Source organism: Herpailurus yagouaroundi, unplaced genomic scaffold (genome assembly GCF_014898765.1).
Source record: "Herpailurus yagouaroundi ecotype Mexico unplaced genomic scaffold, PumYag 182, whole genome shotgun sequence".
In the NCBI taxonomy this organism is placed as follows: Eukaryota; Metazoa; Chordata; class Mammalia; order Carnivora; family Felidae; genus Herpailurus; species Herpailurus yagouaroundi.
The window spans coordinates 42,995,684-43,023,220 of NW_024412413.1; the positions used below are offsets into that span (position 1 = coordinate 42,995,684).

At 39.8% G+C, this 27,537-nt stretch overlaps 1 long non-coding RNA gene across 1 annotated transcript; it reads left to right on the forward strand.

The window, feature by feature from the left end:
* Positions 1 to 2,425: 2,425 nt before the first annotated feature.
* Positions 2,426 to 21,381, forward strand: LOC121041072 (uncharacterized). The gene is made up of 3 exons (XR_005795555.1): positions 2,426 to 2,557; positions 17,877 to 17,886; positions 21,367 to 21,381. It is a non-coding gene; the product is annotated as an uncharacterized LOC121041072 (long non-coding RNA).
* Positions 21,382 to 27,537: the final 6,156 nt, after the last annotated feature.

A 27,537-nucleotide genomic window follows, 5' to 3' on the forward strand; every position in this document is an offset into this window, starting at 1 on the left:
GGACTACAGCTTGAGTGAAAAGATAATATATAATGGGAGAGAAGTTTCAGAGAAGCTACTAGAGTTGAAAAACAGTGTCATTTATCTTACAAAATTTATTATTAAAATAAATAACACAAAAGTGACATCTAACACTGCCTGACATACAGGTGGAGTTCAATCAACAGTTGATGTCTTTCTTTTTACTTTTTTACTTTTGTTTTCTCCCCTTTCCAATATTAACTGCCCCTCCCCCACATATTTGAAAATATTGCTTGAATTATAATACTAGGATTTGTCAACTCATTTATTTAATCATTCAATAAGTTTTCAAACAATCCTTGAGCATTTTCTAGTACCAGGAATTATTCTAGATATTAGAGATATAGCAGTGAGCAAATTGAAAAGAATATCCTTTCTTTTTGTGCAGCTTACAGTTAAATAAAGGTAGACAGTAACCAATTGTGACAGATGGCAACAAGCACAATGAAGAAAATAATAAAGTAGAGAAGGGGGATAGAATAGTGAGGTAAATACTCTCTCATGCAGGATGATAAAGTTCCCAAAGGAACTGAGGGATTAAACCATATGAATATCTGGTGGAAAGGAGTTCAGGAGGATGGAAGAACAAACACAAAAACCTGTAGTGGGAGCATGATTGGTATTGGAGGAACAGCAAGGAAGTCAGCAGAGATAGAATAGAATGAACCAGGGGGACATGGTAAGAGACAAGGTTAGGTAGGTAGCTGAGAGGTAAAGAGTTAGATGGTGGGGCAGATCATGTGTAACCCTGTAGCTCATAGTCAGAATGAAAGCTTTTAGTCTCAGTACGAGAGGGACATACTGGAGTTCTCAGAGGAATAATATGGCCTGACAACTATTTCTAAAGGATCACTCTAGCTGTTATGTAAGGAGTAGAATTTAGGAGGCAGGGATGGAAAGAGAGAGACCAGTAAATAGACTACTGCAATACCACCCCCGCTATGAGAAGTGGTGGAAGTTTAAAGTAGAACCAACAGGATTCTCTGATTAATTGGATATGGGCTATTAAAAAAAAAAGGAGTAGTAAAAGACACCTGCTAGATTTGGGGCCTAGATGACTAGGAGAATGGGGAAGACTTTGAGAGGAGCTGGTTCCGCCAGGGGGAAGATCAGTAGTTTGGTTTTGGACATGCTGTGATTGAGATATCTTTTGGACAGTAAATTGAGATTTCAGATGGGAAGTTAGCTTTTTTTTTTCATTGAATGTGCCCTTTATTATTATTATTATTTAATTTAAATCCAAGTTAGTTAACATATAGTGTAATAATGGTTTCTGGAGTAGAATTTAGTGATTCATCACTTACATACATATAACACCCAGTACTCCTCCCAACAAGTGCCCTCCTTAATGCCCATCGCCCATTTAGCCATTCTCCCACCCAATACCCCTCCAGCAACCCTCAGTTTGTTCTCTGTATTTAAGAGTCTCTAATCATTTGCCTCCATCTCTGTTTTTATCTTATTTTTCCTTCCTTTCCCCTATGGCCATCTGTTGTGTTTCTTAAATTCCACATATGAGTGAAATCACATTATATTTGTCTGACTCATTTTGCTTAGCATAATACACTCTAGTTCCATCCATTTGTTGCAAGTGGCAAGATTCCATTCTTTTTGATTGCTAAGTAATATTCCATTGTGTGTGTGTGTGTGTGTGTGTGTGTGTGTGTGTGTGTGTGTATACCACATCTTCTTTATCCATTCATCAGTTGATGGACAGTTGTGTTCTTTCCATAATTTGGCTGTTATCAATAGTGCTGATAGAAACATTGGGGTGCATATGCCCCTTCGAATCAGCACTCCTGTGTCCTTTGGATAAATACCTAGTAGTGCAATTGCTGGGTCATAGGGTAATTCTATTCTTAATTTTTTGAGGAACCCCCACACTGTTTTCCAGAGTGGCTGCGCCAGTTTGCATTCCCACCAGCAGTGCAAAAGTATTTCCCTTTCTCTGCAGCCTCACCAACGTTTGTTGTTGCCTAAGTTGTTAATGTTAGCCATTCTGACAGGTGTGAGGTGGTATTTCATTGTGGTTTTGATTTGTATTTCCCTGATGTTATTGACCATCTTTTCAAGTATCTGTTAGTCACCTGGATGTCTTTGGAAGTGTCTGTTCGTGTATTTTTCCCTTCACTCGATTATTTGTTTTTTGGGTGTTGAGTGTGGTAAGTTCTTTATAGATTTTGGATACTAACCCTTTATCAGATATGTCATATGTAAATATCTTCTCCCCTTCTATCAGTTGCCTTTTTGTCTCCTTTTCTGTGCAGAAGATTTTTATCTTGATGAGATCCCAATAGTTCACTTTTGCTTCTGTTTCTCTTGCCTCAGGAGACATGTCTAGTAAGAAGTTGCTGTTGCTGAATTCAAAAAGGTGGTTGCCTGTTTTCTCCTCTAGAATTTTGATGGTTTCCTGTCTTATATTTAGGTCTTTCCTCTATTTTGAGTTTATTTTTGTGTATGATGTAAGAAAGCGGTCCAGTTTCATTCTTCTGCATGTTGCTGTCCAGTTTTCCTAACAGCATTTGCTGAAGAGAGTGTCATGTGGAAAGTTATCTTTATGGAGTTCAGGAGAGAGGTTGGGTTCTGAAGATACAGACTTAGGAGTCATCAGCATGTGGATGGCATCTAAGAGATCAACCAGGGACTAAATGTGGACAGAGAATAGAGGAGTCCTGGGACTAAATCCTACAGCTCCCTTGTGGGAGAAGGTCTCGTTCAACTGGAAAAAGTACATCCTATTTCACCAATTCTTTGGCACAGCTGCAGGCTTTCAGTTCTCCAGGGAAGGACGGCTCCCTGCCTCTCAGTCTGCTGATGGGAGACAAGTTCTCCCTTTATTTATGGAAATAAAGTATGGTGAGAAAGAGCCTGAGGTAAATCCCTCAGCAGAGGAGACCTGTAAGGGGGAATTACATGGGTTGCTGTAAGACTTTTATAAAGATCAGCCTCAGGGGTTGAGAACCCCTATAGGATGACTGAAATGGTAAATGGAAATGAATACCCATCAGCCTACATGTTTTTACAGGAAGTAAAGAATACGTATTACTGGAAGTATTTCTGGGAACAAAAATTATAGACAATAAAAAGTTTAAAAGTAACAGTGAAACTTAGAATAAAAAATAAGATAGAATAGTTAAATAAAGATTAAATAATACTGGAAACTAGGTGAAATAATTTACCCCTTCTCCGCCCCACCCCTGAAAATGAAAAACATGAAAGAAATTGGAAGGCAGCAAGCAAACCAGGAGCTAAGAGCAATTAAGATAAAATTTAAAACTAAAGGTCAGCGAGAATAAAAGAATAACCCAAGCAAGCTAAAGTGCTAAAAAAAAAAAAAATCCCAAAGAAGAAGCAGAAGTAAACATGAATTTCAAAGCCCAGGAGGTTGGCTTATCAACACCAGCTGAATTAAATAAGCAGTAGCCCACATTCCAAAGACCAACCCAAGAGAGTCCCAGAAGCTAGGGTCAGAAGCCTGCAACACGTTTCTCCTTCTGTGGGCTGGGTTCCACGGGCAGCTGCCTGCTGGGCAGCTTTTCTCTCCATACCCCTTCTCTCTAATTCCTGGCATCTTTTTTCTTGGGTTCTGTAGCTCATATTCTCCTTGCTGGTAGCCATCTCTCTCAGTTGTGACTGTACCTTCTGGCTGTAACTGATGGAGTAGAGATGAGCACCAGACCCAAGTTAGATCAGCCAGAGTCTCTTTCCTAGAAATCTGGATTTGTGACCAAAACCCACTCAGGGCTGGCTTCTTTAATAATAGTAATAAAAATAATAATTTAATAATAACAAAAGTAGTAATAAATAATATTTATTTATATGAAGATTTATATGATAGTGATCTTTAAATATGTTCCCTCAGTTAAATTTCTCATTAACTTTATGAGGTAACTATTACTACTGATGAAACTGACATCAGAGAGCTTAAATGACTCGTCCAATGTCACACAGCCTAAATAGCAGAGTTAGGATTTACACTTACCTCAGTCTGACTCTGGAGCCCGTGATCTTCGCTTCCATGAGTACGATTTCTCTTAAACAGAGAAGATAGAATCTTGGGAACTGTGGGATGGCCATCTTTTGCCCACAGGAGCATAGAGCAAAGAATAAATTGGCACTTAAAGCGCATGTAGGAACCAACACGAGAGAGGGAGATTCCTGAGCTTCTCTTTTGAGTGTCGGCCCTGTTCTACTACCATGTGTCACAAGCCATGCCTGCTTCACCATAATAAATTTTTCCCGTTTTGGGTTAATATAATCCCATTGAATTTCTGAAACTTTGCAACCAAGAATTCTAACTAATACACCGTTCCTCAATGTGGACAGGAAGGACTTCAAAGCTCCAAGCTTCCTTTCTTTGTCATGTTTCTCCTCTTTGCTAAAAAAAAAAGTGGCCTCTCTTGTTTGGCTCCCAGTGTCCTTTCTCTGTCACCCTCTTCCCAATCTGTGGGTGTTTTGAGTACAAAGACAGCTAATAGGCATTTTGTGTCACTATGCTCCTAAAAGCACTTCAGATGTTTTATAAATGCCAGGTCTTAATAAAATGTTTGTTTAGGTAAATTGTTATGATAATGTTTGTATATTTCCTTATACAAATGTGGTTCCTTCCTAAAGTATATACTTGAGGATGAGTAAAAGTCTCTCTTCCCCAAACCAAAAGGTCATATATTGTATGATTCCATTTCTGTGAAATATCCAGAATAGGTAAATCCATAGATACAGAAAACAGATTGGTAGTTGCCGGGGACTGGAGGAAGGGGGAAATGGGGAATGTACTAAATTGTGGAATTGTTCACTTTATAATGGTTGATTTTATATAATGTGAATTTCAGTTCAATTTTTTGTAAAATTAACAATTCAAAAATCTAAATTCTGGAAGAAAAAAGAAACTATCTTATATTCGGATGATAATCATTTGAGCCTAAAGTCATTGTGTTGAGAACTCCAGGGCAATTCTGGGCATGGAGGCACGGGCTTCCTGACCATTGGCACTTGGCAATGCTTTCTTTATCTGAAATATAAAAGTCAGAACTCTCACTGAGACAGCATGGAACAGCAAGATTGACTTTGTTCCATTCCCACAAGATAATCTATATGAATTATAACCAAAGGCTTGAAGAGAATGAAACTGTTCTCTGTTCTTTATAACTGTAACTTTTATGTCATCTTCAGAAATTCTTTGGACTCACTACTTTGTAATATCTCTATTTCAAGAAGTGCATTCTCTTAGTTCACTGAGTGTGAAAGTAAAAGTACATTTTTGCCACCACCGTAGATAATCTGAGGTATAAAAGGGAGGTAGGTTGACCTCAACGGAAGATCAGACATCATCCTCAGTGCTTGAAAATGGCAATCCTCTTTCTACTGGTCCTTCTAGGATGTAGACAGTCTGAAAGCTCTGTCTAGTACTTGTTAACAACAGTGAAAAAGAATGCCTTTATCACCAAACGCTAACAAGCTAATGTGGGTGACTACATAATGTCATTTTATGTACAGAACAAAGAGACGTTACTAGAATACCCTATTCATGGATGCCTGTCTCTTAGAGGTCAACTTCTCACACACTGAATTAGAAAAGGAATTAGTTATTACTTTTTGAACCTGGCAGGGAAATAAGGATGCTCCTTGACTTTTGGACCAAAATTCAGCTAAAGTTATTCCTTTGTTGGTGTTCTTGGACATTCCTTATTTACAAAGTTCACGTGGCTTTTAATTCTTGGCCAAGTCTGTATCAAACAAAATAATCAAGATGAATCACATACTTTCAGACCTAGAAAGCATGCAACTTCTTCCTTTTCAGGGAAGGATCCAGCATATGAGATTCAGAGAGGTTGACAGGCTTTTTCTAGGGCAGAAGAGAAATAGTGGCCACTCGCGTCTACTATCTGTTGCTGCAATGTCCTTATTAGTCCACAGAGCCCAGTACTTTGGGTCTCTTAGGACTGAATATTTTTTGCCTATTTTAACTGGGAGAAAATGAAGATATTTGAAGGAGCCTCTTTATTCCTTAAAGAAAAAAAAAGCCCTATTTTGTATTACCACAATTCAACAATAAATTTCATAGGGTCACAGACCCATGGAACTTTCAGATCCTTTCCAGGGCGCTCCTTGCCCAGCCCTTTCTCTGACACATCTCTTCTTGAATGCCCTTTCTTCTAAGAGGTTGTCTGGCCTCTGCTCCAACATTTGGAGCGACAGGACACGCTACTGCATGAAGCAGCACACATTTCATTTGTGTGTGCTTGTGCTTGTATTCTCCTCCCTCATAAAAACAGAATTGGGATCACAGCATATATGCATGTTTCAGTCTCCTTTTTGCAATTTATATGCCAAACATATTTTTTATATTGATACAAAGTCTTCGTTGTGCTCATTGTAAATGGCTTCATATATAATTTCCTTAACCAAAATGTATATAACCATGCCTCTTTTTTAGTTTTATAAGTAGCATTCGATCCTATTTTGGTTCAGACAGTTTGGTTATTAGATTATAAAGAGTTCAAGATTTAACTTTCCCTTCTTGGCTCTCATTGTATTTTCTAGAACAGCATTGACTAAATCTAATCCCTCTTCCATGAGACAGTTCTTTTCAGTGTTTTGAAAGAAAGGTATCATGTTCCTCTTAAAATTTGTGTTTTCCAAGGTAAACATCCTCAGCAATTTCAATTGTTCCTCACAAGTTGCGGTTTCCAGACCCTTCACAAGACTGTTTGTTCTCCTTTGGATAAGCTCCAATTTGTCAATGTTCTTTGTAAAGTATGGTGCCGGGATTAATTACTGTAATAACAATAACCATAACAATAATAGCCACCATTTATTAAGTATGCACAATGTTCCAGGAACTGGGCTAAATGTTTAGCTCATTTATTTCTCACAAAACCGTCTAATGAATGTGTTATTATTCTTACTTTTTTAGATGAGGAAATCAGTTTTAATATGTTAACTGACTTATCCAAGGTCACATAGGAAGTATGAAACTAAGATTAAAATATGCTCTGTGTTTTGAACCACTTTATAATGTTCCAGAATTTTCTGGAAGTGCAAAATTTAGGACCTGGATGTTAAACTTTTGCGGGAACACCTTAAAACTTTAAATCTTGTTTGGTGATTTTATGTTTATGGACACTATGACACAGCTCAGTTGTTCCAGGACAGGCTTCAAAACACCAGTTTTTTCATTTGTCAAATATTTATTGAGTGCCTACATCCTGCCAGGCCCTGTTTTAGAAGGTGACAGTACAGACATAAGCAGGGTAGACGAGATTCCTTCTGTTATGGGGGTTATTATTCTGTTAAAGGAGGCAACTGTTCTGGAAGTAAATAAATAAATACTCTAATTTCAGATAGTGGTAAGTGGTAGAAAGAAAGTAAGACCAAGTAACATGCTAGAGAGTGACAGTGTTGGGGTCTGGGGGGGACACAACATGAGACTTGGTGATCAGAGGAGATCTCTTGGTGATATCTGGCCTTAGGCCTGAATGATGAGAAAGAATCAGCCATATGAAGATCTGAGGATTTGAGAAAAGAATATTCAAGCCTCAAGGAAGGCAAGGGCAAAGGTCCTGGGACCGGGATAAGCATAGTGAGCTCCAGAAACATAAAAAGACCTCTGCAATGAAAAACAGAGTGAGGAATGGAAGAGTGGAGAGGGCTAACTTTGGAGATCCAGGCAGGGATAGATCCCATGACACCCCATAGTCCATGCAAGAGTTTGGAGCTTCTTTTTCTAAGTGTAATGGGAAACCTTGCTGGGTTTTATGCAAAGAAGTAGACTGATCTAATTAATCTTTTACAAAGACGGCATCACTGCCATGTAGAGAATGGATTATAAGGGGCAAGACTGAAAGCAGGGAGATACATCAGGAGGCAGGCTATTCTAATGGTCCGGGTAAGAAATTGATGGTGGTTCTGGTCAGGCGGTAGCTGACCCAACTGTGACTCAGATCCGTGGAGGGAAATGGATGAGTTCAGAAAAAATAAAAGAAGCGTAGACAAAAATTCCTGGTAAACTGAATGAAACGTGGTAAGAGAGACAGAAATTGGTTCAACTCCTAGATTTGGGGGCTGATGGGAGTGCTGTGCATAAGGCATGCGAGGTATAGTGTATACAGGTATGTAGAGGTATATGCATAGACCTCTACACGCTTTATACAGCCCATTTACATATATTAACTAACTTATTTCTCACTCGAGTCCTCCGATATAGCCAGTATTTCCCCAAGCTGCTTATGACAAAGAAACTAATTTAGAGAGGCTAAATAATTTGCATCAGGTCTTGTAGGTAGTACAGGGGAAGCACCGGGCCTGAAGCCGTGCACTGTCTCCTCTGCTGTAGCGCCGCCCCAGAGCTCCGTCAAAATTGCAGCTCCCCCAGGAGGCGAGAGAGAGCAAAAGCCCACAGCCCAACATGCTCTACAGTCATGGCTTCGTGTTGCCAAGCCCCCTTCTGATTTCTTGAAGCCAATCTTCCATTTTCAGAGCGTTATGTCAGAGAGATGTGGACACATTGGGTGGAGTCAGAAGTAAATGCAATGATGAAGCAGATGGAGAAAATGACTTCTGAGAAAGGATGAAAAGATTGCAGCTTAGCTCAGAGATGACTAAAGAGGACATCAGCCTCTAAGTATTTCAGGGGTGGAAACAGCAGGAAGGGAGGATTTTTTTTATTTTAGTCTTTTCGGAAAGTAGAGAAGAGCTGCATGAAGGGACAGGCAAAGAACAGAGTTCCTGAATCTGCTCTTAACTATGACGTTTGTGGCTTATCCTAATCTTGTGTTTAAATATTCTTACCAAAAGAATGAGCTGTGATTGAGGTAGTGTCTCTCTAAGAAAGGCATAAGAATCCACAGAAAACATTCCTTCAGCCTTTTATTCATTCATTCCGTAGATATTTATTAGCCCTCTACTTTGCAAGAAGAGGATTTTTTTTTTTTTTGCCAAAATATGGGTGGCCGTTTTGAATATTTTTATTTCGCAATGAAATCTTCTTTTTAAAATGAGAGAACTATTATCATGACAGTTCCTCCACAATGATTGTCTATCTGTGATCCGAATTACTCAACTCTGAAACGTATTAGCTATTGTAGTGTGTCAGAGTCTTAAAGGAGTCTGGAGAGAAAGGGTGATGCTGTACCATGGACTCTTATTGCCTGAATAATGCTACATTCCAAAGAATGGGGAGGCTTAAGTTTCAAACACAGGCTAGTGATTTCCTTGCATTTGCCACAATGTATGTTTGTTTGCCCATTTGTAAGTGACATGAGAGAACAGGGAGGCTTGAGAACACAGTGACAACTGTCCGATACACTGTGTGCATTATTTTCCCGTATACAGCATGAAAATTCTACATATGAGCCTGCAAGCTTGGAGAGCCTCAGTTTATCAGCTATATCCGGGCTGCTTGCAAAAGCTAAAGCCGCTAAGGGAAAGGCTTCTTAAAAAGCACACCTGTCCTTTTCAGATAATTTTCAAGTATCCTATTCTTTCTCTGATGTTTTTGGCCCTCTGCCCTTGCTTCTTTAGCATGGCTGGGAGGCCATCCTGCAGCCTGAAGGTTAAAGAGAAACCCAAGAGGATGTGTCCTCTTAGTGGGCTTTGAATACACTTCCAAATGACACTTTTTTCCCAGTGTTGTTTATAAAAGTTACACCTGCAAAAATGGGACCGAATCCAGTAAGGAAGGACATAACATTTTGCCTGAATATGCAAAAAATGAGTGAAGTGTTGTCCCCAGCTCTGAGCAGTAGTGGGTAAATGAGCATTTGTTTCCTGTATACCATCTTTGAGTTGAAAATGAGTCATACACTCATGGAAAGAATGGTACTATCTTCTTTTGTCTAGTTCTGTATGCTTTGTGGTTACTGAATTTGTCTTGATGAGATCTTGATTGTTTCCTTTTTTGCAGCAAGTTATTAGAATTTATTTTTAATCAGATTAGGATTAATTTAAATATATTGTCCTTGATTCATAACTTGATTCGCAGCCAGTATATACAATTACGGGCATTTTCTATGGAGGAAAAATCTTTTAGATTCATTTTGTCATTTAGAAACATAGGTTCCCAAATGTTTCAACTGTTTATCTTTGAAATAGTAATAAGTAATGTGTTGAATATTTACTCTGTACCAGCCACTGTTCTGTGTGTTTTTGATAGATTATTTGTAATCCATGTAACATGCCCAAGTGCAAATATTGATAGCCCCTTTTTATAGTAAAGGTGACAACAAGTGACAGAAGCACTAAGTAACTCACCAGAAGTCACAGAGCTGGTGAGTGAATGAACTTGGATTCATACCCATTTCTGCCCTACCTCTTTGAAAACACCATTTGATGAGCAGTTTGCCTCAATTTTTATTAGAAAGAGAGAGGTTATAAAAGTAAACAGATTAGCAATAATGTTTCCCCCACTTTTATATGAAAGTTATTTTGTAGATTAGAAAATGTTCGTAGTTTTTCCTGGATGTGCAGAGAGACTCAGGTGCTCTTGGGTACTGAAATAGCCCCCATGATTCAGGGAACTCTGGTTCTAGTCTTGGTTCATCAGCTCTGCGTGGCCTTGACCACCACACCTTCCTGTGTGCTTGGACAGGCAAAGGAAGATCAGATTCTAATGTAAGCTTGCTTGAGGATTTCCAGAATTTCCAGACTGCTGGAAGAGGGGGGAAAAGACATCTGAGCATTAAATGTAATGAAAAAAATATGAATGTATCAAAAGGAAAACTTCTGAAAAGTGTCCGTAGAGGCTGTGACATCTAAAATTACTGCTGGTAGGGAATATAGTCAATGATATCACAATGGCATTGTATGGTGACAGATGGTAGCTTCACTTGGGGGTGAGCACAGCATAACGTATAGAGACTATGAAGCACTATGTTGGGCACCTGAAACTGATGTAACATTGTGTGTCAACTACATTCAAAAAATTTTTATGTGAATAATTTTTTAAAATTTTTTAAATGTTTATTTATTTTTAAGAGGGAGACAAAGCATGAATGGGGGAGGGCCAGAGAGAGAGGGAGACACAGAATCCGAAGCGGGCTCCAGGCTCCCAGCTGCCAGCACAGAGGCCGACGCGGGGCTCGAACCCACAAACTGTGAGATCATGACCTGAGCTGAAGTCGGACGCTTAACTGACTGAGCCACCCAGTGCCCCAACAAATACAATTTTTAAAAGCACTTAATAAATGGAAAGCTATAGTATGTTAAAAGTAATCTTAAAATAAAATAAAATTGCTGCTGGTCTACCTGTAATTATAAGCCATTATTTCAGAAAACCCTGCAGAATTGCTTGCATGTTAGGACCAGAGCTAAGAGTGGCACAGGTTTTGGTTATTAAAGACAGTTTTGGACACTCTTCCCTTATTTCTTCTTGACACCCGGAGGAAGGCATACTTCTAAGGAGCTTACATTTAAGTTCCAGATTTTTGCTATGTATTTTTTACCTTTCTTTTTGCTCCATTAGCTGTTTCCACGTTCACACAAGAGTCCATGTGATGCCCCCGAGTGTGGGGCAAATGCCAGCTTGTCGAATTGTCAAAGGACAGCATCTCCAGTGTGAGCATATCACATGGCTCTGATTTTGATTGGTTTATTGTGTACATTGACTCGGTTTCTAGACATGTCTCTTAACTAATGATAGAATACCAGATCCCTCCCCCCCAAATCACATTTGACAAAGCACATTTTTCAAGGTCGGTCATGGCTGCGTAAAACAATCTGTGCCTGATGTTTGCGTTACCTGGCAATCTGGCTTACTCACTTCTGTCTTCCCTGTATTTCTCCAGGTGCAAATCAGAGAGAACTTCCCATTACCTGTTTTTCTATTTTTACAACTTGGCACTGACTTCCGCTAGCTACCATATCTGATTGAGGAGTGGGTTCCAGCCCAGTGCAGTAAGTAAGCTGATGCAATGGGCAGAGCCTGTGCTCATGAGGAAATGAATGAATTCCTTTCTGTAACTGTCAGATGGGGGAAGGGCAGGGCCACGCTCAGCAGGTCCTAGCCCATTCCTACCCAGCTTGTCATGTCTTCCTTGCAGATGACAGGTCTCCTCTCTTTCTCATCTGCCACATCTATATTTCCTTCAAAGGCACTTCGGAAGAAAGCCACTCTTGTCAGCTTCATGGGCCACTTCAGCCCTCTGTGGCCTTTTCCCTCTCAGATTTCTCCAGCATGTTTTGCCGAGTTGTACTCTCAATGAACACCTACTTGATCATTTATCATCTTCACCTACTTGAAGATTTTATCATTTATAATGCATTCAGTACCAGTATCAGAGAATACCAGTCAGACTGGCTTAGCCGTGAAGAAAGATTTATTGGTTCACATAACTAGAAGTCCAGAAGTATGTAGGTGTCAGGATCAGTTTGATCCAGGAATTTAACTGCATCACCAAGAATCTGGTTTCCTTCCTCCTTTCCGACATTCAGTGGTATCAGTTTCATGCTAAAGCTGCTGTGCTACCATGCCATTGACTGCTGACAACTCTCAGGTCTATATGCTTCCACTTTCCAAAGAATAAATTGTTGTTTACTCCCAAGATACAGCAAACTCTCCTTCCTGCCTTGCAGGTCTAAACATGTCTCTAGGTCTAGGTGGGATGAATACTCTGATTTTTTTTTTCCTTAGGTCCTAATAATATACCCTAACCTTGGAGTCAGAGTTGGAGTCAGCATCTCCAAAGCTCATGGGCAGCACTGCCCCCCATAACAAAATGTGGGTAACAGAGGGAGTTTGGATGGTGGAAAGTCAGCCTCAAGGTCCCTGTCATTGGTCAAGGGCAGTCATTTGCCTGTCCTGCCTTGCACATTCAAAACTCTCCATCTCCAGGATGGATATATAAGATTTGTATTTATATTAATTTGGGGTATACATGAGAAGAGTTTTATTTCTGTGGCTACAAATGGATTCTTATACCAATATCTACTTCCTGGTGACCCTCATGCCTCATCTGCTTATCTTGGTTTCTTAGATTGGTCCAAAATAGGACTCTGATTACCCACTACTTGGATCTCCTGGGGATTCTGGGATAGAGTTTAAAATATAAAATTCAGTCCTTGATTTAAAGGGACAAGATTTTTTTAACCTACTCGTTTCTAGGAATGGTTAGAAATTGTGAGGGTGCCAAGGTAGCTTAGTCTGTGAAGTGTCTGACTCTTGATTTTGGCTCAGGTCATGATCTCACAGTTTGTGGGACTGAGCCCCACGTCAGACTCCATGCTGAAAGCTCAGAGCCTGCTTGGGATTCTCTCTCTCCCTCTCTCTCTGCCTCTCCCTTGCACATGCATGTTCTCTCTGTCTGTCTGTCTGTCTCTCTCTCTCAAAATAAATAAAATAAACTTAAAAACAATGTGAATGCACTCCAGATCACAGTGGACTGGCAGAGGTATGCTGGAGCCAGCTTATACAGGCTCATGAGAGCTGACCATTAGAGTTTCAAGCACTTGGTAAGCTGGTTGTTAAACATAACCGTTACTAAACATTAAAGTATATTTATAGTTAAATAATGTTTAAAATAAAGTTAACAAATACGCTACACTCATCATCTCCTAATTGTTTGACTATATTTTAGTATTATCTATGCTCTTAATAATATAATTGCCTATTTTTATGTATTGTACTTGTATTATACTATAAATATTATACTCCATTCATGTGTATACTTTATGCATACTATACAAGAGCAGGTTACATACTGTGCAACTAACTGTCCCCAACTCTGCATTCAGTGATATCATGCTGGTAGGTCGAAATTGGCCAACATGGGAGTATTTACACCATAGAAATTGGCAAGCATTATAAGTTAGGGATTTTCTGGAATTATTAAACATTTACCAGCATGTTACTGTCTGGTTTTCCAAATGTAAAATAAGAATGATAGCAGTATCTACATTATTTTCTTGGTGAGCAGTTACAATAACATACTTCGTATAAAGAATTGAGCTCACGGTAAACCAGTTGATGAGTCTTGGCTATGACTATCACCTTCCCTGCCTGTTAATAAGAACATTTTTAACATCAGATGATCTGTAAGTGCTGACTCAAGGCACTTGTTAGGGGTATGAAGTGATAGGACACTGTGAGGATAGTATAGTTCTAGGAAGACATAAAGCCCTGCGGGATAGAAGATAGAACGTGGTTATCATCTGATTCCTGTGTGACAAGTGGGCCCCACCCTCCAACCTTTCAGGGTTTCTGCTGAGCCCTTCATCTGCTTCCACCTTCTTCTCCTCTTTTCCTCATCGTCTTCCGCCCCCTCTACTTGCTAGAGGTGGCCTCTGCCTTGGTCTTCAAAGGCACTGAGCTACCGCCCTGGCTGTAACTTTGCTTCTTATTTTCCTAAGAGGTAGCCACTATCTCTCTGTTACCGCCTCCACCTGCCGCTGTATACCAGCCCAGCTGATGTCTGCCACTCCTGACACGGAGTGCGCCCTTCATCTCTGCAACTCCCTTTCCTCTGCTTTAATTTTCTCTTGCCTTTTTGGTCCCCTGTTGGCTCCTCTTGGTTTTGGCACAAAACAGAAACCATTTTGCAAAGCTAATAACCATTCTCCTTCTGTGTGGGAATTGAGTCATTGGAAAACTATTAACCTTGTACAGGTTAATACAGAGCACATGTACTTGATATATATCCAGATTGAAAAAAACACTTTGTACAAAGTTCTAGAAAAAAAAAGTAACAAATATAGAGATGTAGGAGCTATAGAAGAAAGAGAGAAGAGGTCACATCTCACAAGGAGGTGGGAAGGGGAAGACATGTATGGTCAATACACTTTATTTGTGGTTTTGGAAACTTTCTGGATGCTTGGCAATGTTGATGGACAGATAACTGAAATTGTCGTTTACATGATGCGTTACATATCCCTAATTATTCCTTGAATGTCTTATGTCTCTGTTTTGTACTGTAATTTTATTAAGGACAGAGGTACTTCTATCCACCCCAACCCCATCTCACTCTTAATGTACACACATATACTTAATGGTGGCTTGTGGATAAAAAAAAGTTTGCATCAAATGTCTGTTGCATGAAAGAATGAATAATTAACCCATGTATTCTGATTTGATTTGAAGATTATATAGCCTCTGTTGGGGAAAAACATAATTATGTGCTTAGAAAATCATAGAAATTCAGGGGTGAAAAATACCATAAGAGTTGCTTAGGCTACCAATTCCCAAATCTGGCTGTGTACCAGGATCCCACAAGGGTGCACTGAGACAGAGTAACTTTGGAATGCAGTCTCTTGACCTCCATCCCAGACCAGCGGGATAAGAATCTGTGTGTCTTGTGACAGTTTCTGCTGGGTTGCCAGGTTTTGGACCCACAAATGTAGTTTGACTTCATCTAGAGTCTGAAAACCCTTATTCCTTCTCAATGAGATCACAAGAGTAACACCTTTGCAAACATAGGGTTTGCCATCTGGATGTCCCCAAATGTCCAGCATTCAGGGGTCATTCTTGCTCTCAGTGGCCAAGTGAAATGGCTTGCACCCTTTTCCCCACATCTCTGGGAGTGCCTGAAGGGAGACTTGTGCTTGACTGAGTCTTTCCATGCCTGAATCTTTTCTTCCAAGCTGTCTAGACGCTGTCTTCAAGCTTGCAGCACTTTCCTCCTTTTTCCCCACTCTGCCCCTCAATGCTAACAAAAAAAGAAAACTATTGAGATGGATGTTTAGTAAAGTCTGGGGGGGGGGGGGCTGGTATTTATGCAAAAAGAACATATTAAGAAATTCTGTACCAGACAATACACTGAGAATAGAGTGTAACCTCCCCACAATCAGAAAACTAAACGAAGCGATAAATATGACCCTATCTTCATGAAATGTAGTCCATACGGTAAGACATATTATTAATCCAAAGTCATAAAAATATATGTAAAACTACAGCTAAGGCAGATAGAGAAAGAGGATCCAGAGATGTTATGAAGGAGAAGTCCGTAGTACAAAAGGAATAATAAGGAAGAATAACCTACTTGGAGACTTAAGAGATGGCTTCCCTGCAACAGTGATAATTAAGCTAAAAAGTATTTAAGGTTATAGCATGAGCTGGAGCACTGTGGCAGGAAGGGTGGGTGCTGAAAAGAGACCTGTATGTTGCATGACAGAAAGTAGAAATGTGGCACATGATGAGGCTGCTGACAGGATGGGTCTGCAAAGGAGACAGAGAAGCCAAGAGAGGCTGGAGGAAACCTGGGACCAGGTAGTTGCACAGGAGACAAGAGGAGACAGAACTTAATAAGGAGGAACTGATCAATTATATCAAATGTTCATGAGGGTCAAATAAGGTGAGGTCTTGCAAATGCCTACTGGATATAAGGTCTTGAGATCATTGGACACCTATACAGCCAGGGCCGTTGTGATGGTGTGCAGAAAATAAAAGTCATATTGAAGTCAGCTGTGGCGTGAATGGGTGGGGGAGGGTGTGAAATGAAAAAAGATAATGCTTTTCAGATGCTTAGCTATGAAGGATAGGAGCGAGATAGAGATGGTTGAGGGACAGTTGTGTGTGTATGTGTGTGTGTGTGTGGTGAAAAAGACATAAATTTTATCATTTTAACCATTTTTAAGTTCTGCATCATTAAGTACATTCACATTGTTGTGCAACCATTAGCATTATCCATTTCCAAGAATTTTTTTTTTTATTTTCCCAAACTGAAATACCATAAACACTATTTCCCCATTCCTCCTTTCTACCTGCCCCTGTTACCTGTCTCTATAAATCTGACTACTCTAGGTATCTTTGTAAGGGGAATTGTACAATGTTGTCCTTTTGTTTCTGGCTTATTTACTTGGCATAATGTTTATCCATGTTGTAGCATGTGTCAGAATTTCCCTCCATTTTGATGCTGAATAATATTCCATTGTATGCATATACTACATTTTGTTTATTTATCCATCAATGGACTCATAGGTTGCTTCTGCCTTTTAACTATTGTGAATAATGGTGCTATGAACATGGGTGTATATACAGATATTTGTTTGGATCCTGGATTTCAATTCTTTTTTTTTTTTAAGTTAATTTATTTTGAGAGAGAGCATGCACATGCGCGTGCAAGTGGGGGAGGGGCAGAGAGCGAGGGAGAGAGAGAATCCCAATCAGTCTCCATGCTGTCAGTGGAGCACCTGATGTGGGGCTCTGTCTCATGAATTGTGAAGTTATGACCTGAGCCAAAATCACGTGTTGGACACTTAACCAACTGACCCACCCAGGACCCCCATCAATTCTTTTGAATATAAATCCAGAAGAGAAATTGTAATAGCATGGTAATTGTATATTTAAGTTTTTGAGGAGACACCATGGTATTTTCCACAATGGCTACACCATTCCCATCAGCAGTGCACATAGGTTCCAATTTCTCTACATCCTCACCAACAACTATTTTCTCTTTGCTTGTTTTTTTTTTATAACAGTCATCCTAATGGATGTGAAATGATCTCACATTGTGGTTTTAATTTGCATTTCCTTGATGATCAGTATGTTTAGCATCTTTCATGTTCTTACTGAACATTTGTTTATCTACTTTGGAGAAATGTTTACTCATGTTCTTTGCCCATATTTTAACCAGGTTGTTTTTTTGTTGTTGAGTTTTAGAAGTTATTTACATATTCTAATTATTAATCTTCCATCAGATGACTTGAAAATATTTTTTTCCCATTTGTAGGTTACCTTTTCATCTGTTGAGTGTTTCTTTTGATGTGCAACAGTTTTTAAGTTTGAAATAGCTGCACTTGTCAATTTTTGCTTCTGTTGACTGTGTTTTTGGGGTTCTCCCCAAGACATCATCTCCAAATCCAATATGATGAAGTCTTCTCCACATGTTTTATTCTAAAAGTTTTACAGTTTCAGCTCTTATGTTTAGGTGTTTGATCGTTTCGAGTTAATTTTTATATATGGTGTAAGATACACACACTGAGAGGATTGGAAGGACTAGTTCATTTTGAAAAGCTAATCAGAAGGATCCAGAGGGGAGACATTGGGTACACTAAAGGGAGGGATAGTAAAGATGATTAAGTTCCTGTGATGGCAGAGCAGATGAAGGGATTGGCCTTAGAAGGCACGAGGGACAGCTTCTCTAAAAATATAGTGAAGGAAGTGATCATGGAACAGAGAAGCATTATAAGACGACCCAGCACAAAATTCAAATCTTAGGATAAACTGTGCCCTAGAGTTTACTAGCCACAGCTACCCCAAGGAATTTCTTGCCAAGCAACTATCTTTCCATGTCAATACCCATTGATATTTGCCTCAAAAACACTACAGCCCCTTCCTCTCTTTCCTCCTCCCCTTTCTTTTTCTCTTCCTTCCTCCCTCTCTCTGTTCTTCTTCCCTCTCTGTTCTTTCTTTGCATCTTCTCCCTTCTCCTTCCCCTTTTCCCAGTTCTCAGACCACTAATCCCTTTCCTTCCAGACTTCCCAGAGAAAGGCGAACTCCCTCACAATGTGTAGTTTGCAAAAAGATATAGCACCTTCTGCAAGTAGCCCCAGCCATTCAGACAATACGTAGCAGCCCCAGCCTTTTTGCATCAAAAGATGCGTAAAATTCCAAGACCATTTTTATCTAAGCAGGGATGAACTATGCGTCTCCCCAAGAAGGCAGAAACCTCTTCAGTTCTGTTTATCTTAATAAAATTTGGCTTTCCCGTTATGCCCACCTTATAGAGTTGCTGTAATGGTAACACAAATATCTAAAATGTATGGCATATTACTTCCCATTCTTAAAATGACATAAGAAAATTACTTCACCACATAATCCTCATAAATTATTCTAAAAAAAAGAAAAATAGTAAAGGGAAGTGGAAACTCCATCTTCAATAAAACTAGGAGACAGCTGTAACTCTAAGCCACAATATATCAAAGCCTGAAGTGTATGGAAAAATAATGACATAGAACCTGATTCACTTTCAGCATCTGTCTTCAAGTAGTGTTCTTTTCTAAAGTAAGGTTTCTAAAGTAAGTGTTCTTTTCTAAAGTAAGGTTCTATATTATATTTACATAAGTGAAACTGAAAGGCCCATTTAAATGGTTTTTCTAGAACAAGGGTGAGCCTGTCCAGATGGAAATCTCTTCCTTATCTAGTAGCAACCAACCTTCAAGAGCTCTAAAAAAAAAAAAAAAAATCTTAAGTTTAATCTCAAAAAAAACCCAAAGACCCCATTTTCTCTAAATACAGCAGATAATACCCACTATAAAAAGAATAATCCACAAGGTTATAGCCCATTCTTTGGAGTAGCTCCTCTTCTGGGAATGGAGGGCTTCCCGTTATCTAATAGGGCATCCACCAATAGTCAAATTGTATATGGTAACCTTTTAAGTAAAACAGAATTCAAGGGAAGCATAGCTTTGAAAAGTCTGAGTTGCTGACTTTTTCGTCATTTGTGCCTTTGGGCATTGCTTTGAGTCCGGGTAGATACTTTTGTCAGGCTTCTCTCTGAGCCCACACCACCGTGGCAGAACTGCCAAATTGGCTTTATTCTAGAGGACATTTGGGAATTGTCTTAATTAAGGGAGTTTAATTGGTCTTCTCTGGTGTATTTCAAGTCAGGACAAGATGCTCTTACTCCTACATAATGAATATTGATACGGGAAGATGAATGGCAAGTAGTTCTACCCCTCCCTCCAATCCAGTGCTTTAAAAAAAAAAAAAAAAGATATATAAAGCTGATGACCAGATACTCAGAACACAGAGAGCCACAGACTCAGCTCTTCTATTACTCTCTGTTCTTATATTAATAGTAATAAAACAAGTTGAGGAACAGTGTTCCCCCCCAGAGTTCCCTCCTGCACAATAAACATTTAGGTGACATCCTTTTTGATCTGTACCAAGCCTCTCCAGTCCCCTCAGAGGCTGTTTCAGGCAGGAACATCTACGGAATATTTGATAACTGTACTGTGGCTTGCAAATATGCGGTGCATAGCCGAGGAAGAAAAATTTATCCTTTGCACTCTGGGAATTGTCTGGCCTAATTATTCTATTCAGGCCTTTCATCGTGAGAAAACAATTTATTCCTCTCTTAACCCCCCGTATGGTTAATGGAATACATGAGAAACAGGGAGATTGAGGTAAAGAAGTGGAATGAGTTGCACTGGGGTGTGAGCTTCAGTTACCACTTTGGACTAATTAAAGGATGAGGCTGATTTTTTTAAAGAGTGAAAATTCTGATTAAAGAACTTTTTAAAAGAAATGTAACCTTCCTCGCAAACGTGAACAATTGCTATCAATAGCCCTTAGAAAACAGACAGAGGTCACCGCAGGAACAGGAGAGGCTATTTCCAAATGTACCCGTGACTTGCAGAAGCCATTGCTGAAGTGCTTGTACACCGTCACATCTTTAAAAAGGATAAAGTTCTTCTCTCCAAAAACAATAGTACCAACTTGGGCTCTCTGTAGTACGCAGAAGTCTGCCTCTTCATTCCATGTGTTTATTCACTCAGTAAATATTTTCTGAGAACCGTCTATGTGTCAGGTGCTGCTCTTGGTCATGGGGATTCGGCACTAAGAAAGGAAATCCTGGGGCACCTGGGTGACTCAGTTGGTTAGGCATCTGACTCTTGATTTACGACCAGGTCAGGATCCCACAACCGACAGAGCATTGAGCTCTGTGCTGAGCCTGGGGCCTGCTTGGGATTCGCTCCCTCCCTCTCCCTTTGCCCCTTCCCCACCTGCACTCTCTCTCCCTCTCCCTCCCTCTCTCTTTCTCAATAGAAAGAAGAAGGAGAAGGGGGAAGAGGAGGGAGAGGGAAGAAGAAGAAGAAGGAGAAGGAGGAGTGGAGGAGGGGCAGGAGGGGAAGGAGAAGAAAGAAAAGGGGGAGGAGGAAGAGAAGAAAATCCTGCCCCTCTTTGGAGAAACAGGCAACAAACAAGTAAATAATTACACTCTATAGTATGTCGGATGTGTCGGGTGATTGAGAAAAAGGGATTGTGGGATGGGGTATAGAGAGGTCAGGGTTGCACTTTTAAATAGGGTGGTCAGCCTAGGCCTCTTTGAGAAGGTTGTGGCATCTGAGCAAAGACCTAAAGATAATCACGAAGCAAGCCACATATACACTTGAGAGGTGACTATTTCATGCAGAAGGAAGAGCCAATGCAAAAGTCCTGAGGCATGAAGCACACTGGGCAAGTACCAAAAAGTGGCAAGGGGACTGGTGTGGACTATGTGGAGAGAGTAGTAGGAGGTTAGATAGGAAAGGAAATGAGAATGAGTGGTGATGGGGATGGGGGTCAGGGATTGCAGAGGGCCCACTAGGTGGTTATAAAGACTCCATTTGTATCTTAGATCATGGACTTGGGTGCAGTAAGAAGTGGAACTTAGGAATTTTTATATGAAAATTACATTTGGTAAAAACCCCTAGCCATTGGGTAATCTTAACCATACTGAGAAAAAACTCCTCAAATAATAACCACCTAAATAGTGGCTGGTGAGAATTGCCCTGAGGTTTTCAAGTTGCAGATCTCACTCTCAGTCAAAATTACTAATCAAAAGTAAGTTAAGGGGCACCTGGGTGGCTCAGTCAGTTGAGTCCGACTTTGGCTCATGATGTGATCTCACGGTTTGTGAGTTCGAGCCCCACATCGGGCTCTGTGCTGACAGCTCAGAGCCTGGAGCCTGCTTCGGATTCTGTGTGTGTGTGTGTCTCTCTCTCTGTTGTTCCCCTGCTCACTCTCTCTCTCTCTCTCAAAAATAAATAAACGTTAAAAAACCCCCAAAACTTAAGTTGTCTCCTGGGAGAAAAGCATCATTTAACTATGGGGATATTTAGGATAAGTATAAAATGTTTAAAATCATCAGAACCATAGTACTAATATCATTATGGTAAGAATTTATGCACAATTAATATTTTATATATTTGAGAAAAATGTATCTTAGAGTGAAATCTTATAATTTTAGTTTTAAATGTGTAATTGAATAATTGATTTCACTAGAATGTTAAAAGGATTCAATATTTATCGTATTTATAAAGTTAATTTAACTTGTCTGAATTCCTTAAGTATTTGGAAAGGCTTGTCAATCAGACCTTTCAAACTGAAAAGGAAATAGAATATGTTAAACTTGCTTTTATTTTTTTTTAATTTTTAATGATTATTTTAGAGAGAGAGACAGAGCATGAGTGGGGAAGGAGCAGAGAGAGTGGGGGGACACAGGATCTGAAGCAGGCTCCAGGCTCTGAGCTGTCAGCCCGGAGCCTGACATGGGGCTCAAACCCACAAACCACAAGATCACGACCTAAGCCAAAGTCGGACACTTAACCAACTGAGCCACCCAGGTGCCCCAGAATATGTTAAATTTATAAATGATGTTTACAATACTTGAAGGTGTTTAGGTTACCAAGATGATATGTGGGAACCAAGCAGGATTATTCAAATCCCCTTAGCAAGTGGCTGTAAATATTTGCTAGATTTTTAAATAGAATAATAAGCTAAACCCAGAAGCTAGGGGAAGAATTAGGTTTTGGCATCTGTAACTTTTGCAAAAGTATATTAATAAAATATCCTGAAAATCTTTTCTGCACTCAAAACTACGCTTAACTATATGGGAATATTCACATTTATCAGCGGTTGTTTACTAGCGGTTATGGTTTCTAGAAGACCCTTTCTTGGCCTCTTTCCCTCCGCTGCTCATTTTTCCACTCACACCTTCATTTGGAATATGTATTTTAATGAAATTACTATTGAGAAAGACCAAAAAGTTTTCTTGGGGTCCTGACAAAATTCTGGGCTGTGCTTGGGAGTGGGTATGCAGTATGTACATTCTCTTCGTTCCTGTCATTTGGTGGCATTCCTCTGGTAACAATCGTTCTGGAATTCTGGAATGGAGCCCAGGCAGAATTAATTTTCAAGATTACAAGTTACACACATCTCTTCTGGAGCAATTACTTTTCCATTATGCACCCTATCTCTTAAAATGTATCATTTTATAGTAAGAAATGCACCTTGTGTGATAAAGAACAGCGCACTCCAGCTTGTGTCAGACTAATGAGATATCAATTGTAGGATAATATTTATTCACCCGAATTAATTGAATAACTATGTTGCTCCACTGAGAGGGGTTCTTAACTAGTCTTGAAAATTACATTATAATCTACATCTTGAATTTCTGGTTTTGGTGCATTTGAAAGCAAAGCCACTACTACTCGTGATAAATCACTTATTCTGCCTCCTTCTGGCTCTGTAACCATGTTTGGGTCAAATCGCAGAGCTTTTAGGACCGGACTTTAAGAACGGGAACAGGCCGCTAGTGTTTTTTGTTTGTTTGTTTATAAATACTTATTTCTTTCCAAATATATTAAGCAAGAGAAGAATCATGAAAATCTAAAGAGATGATGAGCTTACATACTTCTCGAATAGTTATAAATTTAACTCTTACGTTCATCCTCCTATTTTCCTGTAGTTCCTTATACAGTTCATCAGTTCGTGATTTTTGATGATACAGATTTTATGGCTTTTTCTTTTCAGAGGTGTGAGTGTGTGTTTCCTAACAGGGCCACATGCTTTTGTAAATATTTGTGGAAGAAGTGGGGGAACACACCACTGATATAAAACCAAGGGAAATTGTATGTACAGTAATCATCAAATACTGTCAAGAACTGATGAGCAATTTTTTTTAAAGAAAAAAGTGTTCAACAAAACGGAATGCTTTTTGTATTGGAGACAAAAATTGGGGCCTTTCACAGGTTTTGATCTAGGTTTTTTTTCAGGAGGGATTCCTGGCGCCATCAATATTTTCATTTGGGCAAAGAGCATGTCTTGATCACAAAGTACTCCTTACTGACCCTGCCCCTACCTTCCTCCTCTCTGAGCCTACCATAACTGTTCTCCCCTTCATACGTCTGTGGAAACTTACAGCTATCTACGTTTTGACACTTCTCACCAGGTGTTGAAATATTTATTTCTGCTTCTTACTTCTCCACCAGAGGATTCCAAAAGTCAAGATCTGCTTAAACACCTAACAGGATAAGAATGATCAACGAGCAAAGCCTGTCATTATAGGCAATGTGTGGGATGGGGGAGAAGGCAATCAGGAGGCCACGATATAGTAGGAATAGGAGAATAGGAATGAATGAGGGTTCTTCTGGGGCTTCAGGAGCTTCAGGATGTTCCCAGAAGCTTCAGGATGTCTTAATATAGCAATGGACCAAGTGTAATGAAAATTCTCCTGGATCATATATTTGAACAGGCAAGAACTTTTGTGGGTAATGAAAGAAAAAATTCAAATTTTCTCTTGATTTAAATGCAATACAGTCCTGAACCTGAACCACAGAGGAATTCTATCTTTGTATGCCCCACAGAGAGATCTTTGTTCCCGTTGTGTGAGTTCTCAATGCATAGTGCAATGTTTGGCTTATAATAGATGCCCAGTTAATATTATTGAACGTTGAACAAGACAGCTTTACATATGCCATTCTTTGCTATGCATGGGTTTGTTTTTGTTCCTTGGATTGGGTGTTTTCAGATGATTCCCTCCTTTATATTTTGCATATTCTGCTCCATGATAAATATCAGGTAATGATTAACTGTTATTACTTTCTCTTCAAGAAGTCTGTACAAATAATACTAAAGTTGCTTAACCAGCAAATTTTTCACTTCACTTTTTAAAGAGGCATTTAATGTTCACATCTGCATTTGTAGCCCTAAGAGTTAGAAGTAATGCAAACTCATTTAGCTGTTAAAATGATTGATAATCAGGAGCCCATATGGTGACTCCCTGGAACTTAATTTCATCTTATTTTCCTTCTTAATATCTATACTTTATCTAAAATTTATCTAACATGATTCTCCTTCCTGTGTTAGCAAGTATTTTGGCACTTGGAGTCAGGGAGAAAATAAGTTATGCAGTCGGGTTGGTTGAAGGTCCACATGGTCAGGAGAGAATCTTTAGGGTACCAGACAATGCAGGGAAGTATGGTCTCTCTGAAAGCACTTCTGGAGACTTCCTTTAATTTGAGGCAAGTAAGGTCATTCATTCTTCTTTAACTGTTCTGACTGTGTCAGCTACTCATGGCTAAAATAGTTCAGTGGGAAAAGAGGGAGTTGACAAGGGCAGTGGAAATGACATAGAGGGAAGAGATTGCAGCAGGGGGTGGGGGTGAGTGCGGACTGGGGACTGGATTAGATGAAGCCAGGAGGACAGTTAAAGAGAATAAACATAACCATCTGAGCTCTCACCTCTATAATCATAAGACTTTAGCATCAGTGTGAATGGGCAGCTCTGGATCCACTGTTGGCCTTCTGTAATGACGTCAAACCTCCACTTTCACATTCCTAAACTGTCCCCAGGCTGCTGAGGTTAGGGTGGAGCAAGCATGAAGCCAGAGAATTTGTGTCAAGGGCATTCCAAAGTCAAGTGCAAGTGATTTGGAAATTTTCTTTTGTTTCATTAAATTTTCCTTTTTTCCTTCTTTAGGTATAGCAGAGTTCTTAACAACTCTAGTAGAAAAGAGAATTTCCTAGCATGTTTCTGTAATAATAGTGAATAGTTTACTTACTATTTTTGCTCTGACTTTTCTTTTTTTTTTTTTTTTTTTAATTTCTTTTTTCAACGTTTTATTTATTTTTGGGACAGAGAGAGACAGAGCATGAACGGGGGAGGGGCAGAGAGAGAGGGAGACACAGAATCGGAAACAGGCTCCAGGCTCTGAGCCATCAGCCCAGAGCCTGACGCGGGGCTCGAACCCACGGACCGCAAGATCGTGACCTGGCTGAAGTCGGACGCTTAACCGACTGTGCCACCCAGGCGTCCCTGCTCTGACTTTTCTAAATGGCCATCTCCCTAATACTTAAAGCCGAGTCTGGCAAAAAGTTTCAAAAGACTTCTGACTTAACTTTTTTTCTGGCAAATGCTGGTATATCGCTTAAAATGTCCACCTTTGGGGCTCCTGGGTGGCTCAGTCAGTTGAGCCTCCGACTTCGGCTCAGGTCATGATCTCATGGTTCGTGAATTCGAACCCTGCGTCGGGCTCTGTGCCAACAGCTCAGAGCCTGGAGCCTGCTTCGGATTCTGTGTCCCCTCTCTCTCTGACCCTCCCCCGTTCATGCTCTGTCTGTCTCTGTCTCAAAAATAAATAAACATTAAACATTTTTTTTAAATGTCCACCTTGAACTTTCAAATAATAATGTAATAAAAATTTGTTATGAGAGATGTTTAATATCCCTAATACTCATTCTGTTTTCATATATTAGGCTTTCATATACATTTATTTTGAATAAAGTATTTCATGGCTTAAAAGTTGAAAAGTCCCTAATATAAATGTCTAGAATTGCTTCAGTAACACTGTGATGATTCTGTTTATTTGAATTGTTCAATAATCTGTTATCATGCTGATGAGGGAGCCTAGGGCAAGCTGAGGGCAAAATACAGGCAGGCACTCCTCCCCACCCCCCTCCCTGCCAGGTAGAATATGTGTGATATTCCCTGGACACTCCTGGCCACCCAAGAACAAGGGAAGGGGGTTTAAGTGCTTGCCTTGGTAATGTGGGAAACTAAGGCAAATGAAAAATTAAATTCCCTTACTCCCTACAACCCACTGACAAGTCCTTGCAACGAGCAGGGTGACCTCCCTTTAGGAGCTCAGCTTCCTCGATGATGACACTTTGTTAGGGGCAAAAGGGAATTTTGGCTTAACATTATCCCAACCTCAAGTATCCTGTAAGTTTACTTCCTTTGTCTCAACTACCCCAAGATATGTGCTGACAATCATACTTCAAGCTTATGGCCCCCCGATATATGTCTGAAGGGTCTCATGATTGATGTTTTATTAAATGCAATAAATGGTGTTTCCCTAGCAATAGCTAACTCCTCAAGGTCCTGGAAACCTTGCTCCCAAAATTCCTTAGAGACTTATTCTATCCCTGACGCCCTCCCAACCTGAGGGTATATAATGAGCTACCCATCATGACCCCATGCAGCTCTTCTGTCCACAGGTCCTGTCCCTGTGCTTTAGTAAAATCACCTTTTGCACCAAAGATGTCTTCAAGAATTCTTTCTTGGCTGTTGGCTCCAGACCACCCCACCATCACCCCAAAACTCATCAGTGCTCTGGCATTCTAATAGCTAAAGGAACAATATTAGACACATTTTGCTGTATGGATTAGATTTTATTCCAAACTCTTGGAAACTGTGCTTTCTTTTCAAAATACTCATAGTAGCTTGTGGATATAGGTTTACACTATTACCAGCACTTAGAAGAGCTTTGCTTCCTAATTTATTTTGGTGATGATTTGAATACACTGCAAGAAGGTCACTGTAGAGGTCTTAATAATTATATCAGTTGGGATGTTTTTAATTGCAAATGATAAAATTCAACCACAACTGGCCTAGGATATTTATTGATTCATATTCCTAAAAAGCCCAGAAGTGAAGCTAGTTTGGGTATAAGTTCAGTGCTTCAGATGACATCAGTGCTCTGTTTATCAGATCAATTGGCCCCATTCTTAGGTGGGTTCATCCCTTAAGTTAGAAGATGGTTTTGAAAGTTTCAGACAGATATCTAGCCTTCTCAACAACTCTGGTAGAAAAGAATTTCCTA